This window comes from Mustela putorius, unplaced genomic scaffold, assembly GCF_011764305.1.
Source record: "Mustela putorius furo isolate JIRA1106 unplaced genomic scaffold, ASM1176430v1.1 tig00003834_pilon_pilon_pilon, whole genome shotgun sequence".
Lineage (NCBI taxonomy): Eukaryota > Metazoa > Chordata > Mammalia > Carnivora > Mustelidae > Mustela > Mustela putorius.
The window spans coordinates 81,754,425-81,760,424 of NW_025421987.1; positions in this window are offsets into that span (position 1 = coordinate 81,754,425).

Sequence of the window (6,000 nt, forward strand, 5' to 3'; positions counted from 1 at the left end):
TGGAAAAATACCACTTTCACCTTAGTACTCTCCAGTCTTTTTTTTTTTTTAAAGATTTTATTTATTTATTTGAGAGAGAGACAGTGAGAGAGAACATGAACGAGGAGGTCAGAGGGAGAAGCGGACTCCCCATGGAGCTGGGAGCCCAATGTGGGACTTGACCCCGGGACTCCAGGATCATGACCTGAGCTGAAGGCAGTCGTCCAACCAACTGAGCCACCCAGGTGCCCAGTACTCTCCAGTCTTGACAGCAAGTATACAAATGGACTCTGGACACATGTTTGGTGAATGAATAAAATAGGATGCCCTATGATTAATATGATTAATGAGGATTCAATTAGCCAGGTAATAATAACAATACAGAAAGAGATGGTCAATATACAAGACAAAGCAATATGATGTGGTGGTACAGCATAAGCTGTGAAGTCAGGACTCCTGGATCCATCATATAAAAGCTACATATGTCAACCTTTTTGGTATCTCACTTTCATCTTTTGAATTGAAGATAATTGTAGCCTACTATGTAGGGTTTAAGAATTAAATAGCACTAAAGCATGTAAAATGCTTGAAAGAGTTTTAACACATGGTAAGCATTTGGTAACTACAGCTATTTTTCTTTCACAAATAAAATGTTCCCTCCCTCTTTCCAAAAATGTTTTAAGGTAGCATAAACAAAATTAATTCAAAAGGCTAAAATACAATTAATGCCTGGGGTCATCAAAATGATATGTAAATGAAAGATATGAAAAATAATAAAAGCTAGAAATGAAATCAGCACATGAAATGTATCATATGAAAAAAATGTCCCTTATACTTGTTAGAATCATGGAGGAAATCCAGGTCTTATGAATTCTATAAAGTGGCCTAGGCTGCTGAGGAACACCTCTGGGATACTATAAAGACTTCATCAATCTTTCCTGCTATTTGGCAAATATGCTGGCAAAAACGGTTAGTACTTAAGTCAAACATTTCTCCATTTTTCTCATCATCTTCAGATTTTAAGACATATTAAGCAGGTGCTGACAGTGACTTGGGAGGCTGGATTAGACTGAAAGAAATACGGCATTCCTAGGGCTTCTTGTGATCCTACAGGACCAGATGAATGTGAAGTCACAGCACCAGAAGAAATGCAGAAAAATGAGCATCAAACCAACATCTCTCAACATTTTCCTTTGCAAAATAAAGATGAGAAAGAAACTTCAAAGATATTATTTGTGATAGACTAGCAAAGAGAGAGTATTAAGTTTTATGAAGCCCTGTGGATTTCCATTGTGCTGACCCAAAGAATCTTGAAAAACTATAACATTATTTGCTCCCAAAATAATTCTCTGGTCTGAAAATGAAGTTGAGGCAAATCCTCAAGTATCCTTTTATTATTGTTGATATTGCAACTTTTCTTAAAAGCAAGTCTCTAAATGTTAGTGCCTTCTCTAAGACAAAAATCCCCAAGTGCCACTTCAGATATGATGTTTTCTACTAGAGTTTATAAAGCTCATATTCAACTTTCCACTTGAATTACTACTTCAGTTAAGCCTATTAATGTAAATTATGGGACTCTTTGGAACCATATAGATTTGATAAGAACTACTTAGCTGCGCAAAGAATATGAGACATTCTGTAAGAATGGATCAATTAAAATAATTTCATCATGTATGGTTTTGAATTAGTTATTGGTGTCACATGCCTATAATGAAAATCAATGCACCAATTCTGGATTTTTCAGTTGTATTCATGGGTGTACTAAGAAAATGGTATTTTTAAAAAATTCTCAGAGGTAGTTTTCATATAGCAACACTAAGGAAAAGTTGAATATAGGAACAAAAGTTTTAGGTTCGTTCTTTGGAGTTAATAGCCAGAAATACTAGTTTTTAACTAGCACACCATAAATGAAGCACATCCTTAATATAGCTGACTTTTTTAAAATTTAAAAAATTCTTAAATTTCAGTAAAATATATATATAACAAAATTAGTCATTTATTCATTTTTAAGTACACAATTCAGTGGCATTAAATATATTCACAATATTAGGCAACTGTTACCAATATTTCCAAAAATTTTCATCTCCCAAAACAGAAACTTTGTAACCACTAAGTAATAACTCCTTATTCCTCCTCTCCTCCCCAATTCCCTGATAACCTCCAACCTACTTTCTGTCTCCAGGAATTTGCCTATTCTAGAAATTTTGGTAAGTGCAGTCATTCAATATTTGTCCTTTAGCCTATTTCACAAAGCTAAAGGTTCATCCATGTCATAGATTAAGAACTTCATTCCTTTTAATGGATGGGTAATATTTTGTTCTATGCATTACCACATTTTTTTATCCATTCATCTGTTGATGGACATTTGAGGTGTGTGAACATTTGGACATTTGGCTATTGAGAACAAGGCTGCAGTAAACACTAGCATACATATATCTATTAGAGTACCTTAATTTCAATTCTTTGTGGAGTATATATCTAGAAGTGGAATTGCTGAGTCATATAGTAATTCTGTTTAACTTTTTGAAAAAAACAGTGAACTCTTTTCCACAGCAGCTATAACATTTTACATTTCCATCAGCGTTGTATGATGGTTCCAATTTCTCCACATTATTACAGTCATTCTAGAGGGTGTGAAGTAGTACCTCACAATGGTTTTGATGATTTGCCTTTCTCTAATGATTAATAAAGTTGAGCATATTTTCCTGTATTTATTGGGCATTTATACGTCTTCTTTGGAGAAATGTCTATTCAAATCTTTTGTCCATTTTTAAATTATTTGTCTTTTTGTGCTGAATTTTGGGACTTCATTATATATTTGGAGATTTTAAGTCCTTATCATATATGTGATTTATAGATATTTTCTTCCATTCTGTACATTGTCTTTTTACTTTCTTGATAATGTAACTTTGCCTTTTCAGGAAAAGTATTTATTTTTTTCTGTTTGAGATGAAAGAAGATATGAAGTATTTAAAATACTAATCATAGCAGTTATTAAAAGCGCTATAAAAGAAATGTACGGAGAAGGGGGTGGGATTATGGACATTGGGGAGGGTATGTGATTTGGTGAGTGCTGTGAAGTGTGTAAACCTGGTGATTCACAGACCTGTACCCCTGGGGATAAAAATATATGTTTATAAAAATAAAAAAAAAAAAAAAAAAAAAAAAAAAAAAAGAAATGTACTATCCTTTCAAATAATTCATTGTTCTTTTTTTTTCCAAATGATTCATTATTCTTAACATGGAATATATTAACTAACCTTATTTCTTGTTTGTATAAAGAAAGGCTGGCTTTAATTAGTGTCATTTCTACAATAAAGTTTTTTCAGAGTAAAAAAGATGACATCAGAGGAAAAACTGAACATATGTTTCATTTATAGAACACTTTTCTCACCTATGCTTAAAGAATCATTTACTTTACTGGAGTTAGGAAGTATTGATTAGAAGAGAGTCTATTATATTGAAAGAGGGAATTGTATAAGGTTATTTGAAAGAGAATATGTTAAGTCAGCAGTTTCAAGGGAATATGCATAGGTTCATAATATGTTGTGGAAAAAGACAAAAGATAAATTGAGAGTATCCTCATTCTTGGGACCACAGAAGTTAGATGAGCCAAGAACACACTTGGAATTACCCAAATGTACTGAGTATATAACTGAGAACAAAATGTGCAAGTTCCACTCCTGGTTTTTGTTTTTTTTTGTTTTTTTTTTTGTTTTTTTTTTGTTTTTTTAGTTTTTTAAAATATCTTTTTTTTTTCTTTTTTTTTTTTTTAATTTTTTATTTTTTATAAACATATATTATTATCCCCAGGGGTACAGGTCTGTGAATCACCAGGTTTACACACTTCACAGCACTCACCAAATCAAATACCCTCCCCAATGTCCATAATCCCACCCCCTTCTCCCAAACCCCCTCCCCCCGGCAACCCTCAGTTTGTTTTGTGAGATTAAGAGTCACTTATGGTTTGTCTCCCTCCCAATCCCATCTTGTTTCATTTATTCTTCTTCTACCTACTTAAGCCTCCATGTTCCATCACCACTTCCTCATATCAGGGAGATCATATGATAGTTGTCTTTCTCTGCTTGACTTATTTCACTAAGCATGATACGCTCTAGTTCCATCCATGTTGTTGCAAATGGCAAGATTTCGTTTCTTTTGATGGCTGCATAGTATTCCATTGTGTATATATACCACATCTTCTTGATCCATTCATCTGTTGATGGACATCTAGGTTCTTTCCATAGTTTGGCTATTGTGGACATTGCTGCTATAAACATTCGGGTGCATGTGTCCCTTTGGATCACTACATTTGTATCTTTAGGGTAAATACCCAATAGTGCAATTGCTGGGTCATAGGGCAGTTCTATTTTCAACATTTTGAGGAACCTCCATGCTGTTTTCCAGAGTGGCTGCACCAGCTTGCATTCCCACCAACAGTGTATGAGGGTTCCCCTTTCTCCGCATCCTCGCCAGCATCTGTCATTTCCTGACTTGTTGATTTTAGCCATTCTGACTGGTGTGAGGTGATATCTCATTGTGGTTTTGATTTGTATTTCCCTGATGCCGAGTGATATGGAGCACTTTTTCATGTGTCTGTTCGCCATCTGGATGTCTTCTTTGCAGAAATGTCTGTTCATGTCTTCTGCCCATTTCTTGATTGGATTATTTGTTCTTTGGGTGTTGAGTTTGCTAAGTTCTTTATAGATTCTGGACACTAGTCCTTTATCTGATATGTCGTTTGCAAATATCTTCTCCCATTCTGTCAGTTGTCTTTTGATTTTGTTAACTGTTTCCTTTGCTGTGCAAAAGCTTTTGATCTTGATGAAATCCCAGTAGTTCATTTTTTCCCTTGCTTCCCTTGCCTTTTGCGTTGTTCCTAGGAAGATGTTGCTGCGGCAGAGGTCGAAGAGGTTGCTGCCCGTGTTCTCCTCAAGGATTTTGATGGATTCCTTTCGTACATTGAGGTCCTTCATCCATTTTGAGTCTATTTTTGTGTGTGGTGTAAGGAAATGGTCCAATTTCATTTTTCTGCATGTGGCTGTCCAATTTTCCCAGCACCATTTATTGAAAAGGCTGTCTTTTTTCCATTGGACATTCTTTCCTGCTTTGTCGAAGATTAGTTGACCATAGATTTGAGGGTCTATTTCTGGGCTCTCTATTCTGTTCCATTGATCTATGTGTCTGTTTTTGTGCCAGTACCATGCTGTCTTGATGATGACAGCTTTGTAATAGAGCTTGAAGTCCGGAATTGTGATGCCACCAACGTTCGCTTTCTTTTTCAATATCCCTTTGGCTATTCGAGGTCTTTTCTGGTTCCATATAAATTTTAGCATTATTTGTTCCATTTCTTTGAAAAAGATGGATGGTACTTTGATAGGAATTGCATTAAATGTGTAGATTGCTTTAGGTAGCATAGACATTTTCACAATATTTATTCTTCCAATCCAGGAGCATGGAACATTTTTCCATTTCTTTGTGTCTTCCTCAATTTCTTTCATGAGTACTTTATAGTTTTCTGAGTATAGATTCTGTGCCTCTTTGGTTAGGTTTATTCCTAGGTATCTTATGGTTTTGGATGCAATTGTAAATGGGATTGACTCCTTAATATCTCTTTCTTCTGTCTTGCTGTTGGTATAGAGAAATGCAACTGATTTCTGTGCATTGATTTTATATCCTGACACTTTACTGAATTCCTGTATAAGTTCTAGCAGTTTTGGAGTGGAGTCTTTTGGGTTTTCCACATATAGTATCATATCATCTGCGAAGAGTGATAATTTGACTTCTTCTTTGCCGATTTGGATGCCTTTAATTTCCTTTTGTTGTCTGATTGCTGAGGCTAGGACCTCTAGTACGATGTTGAATAGCAGTGGTGATAATGGACATCCCTGCCGTGTTCCTGACCTTAGCGGAAAAGCTTTCAGTTTTTCTCCATTGAGAATGATATTTGCGGTGGGTTTTTCATAGATGGCTTTGATGATATTGAGGTATGTGCCCTCTATCCCTACACTTTGAAGAGTT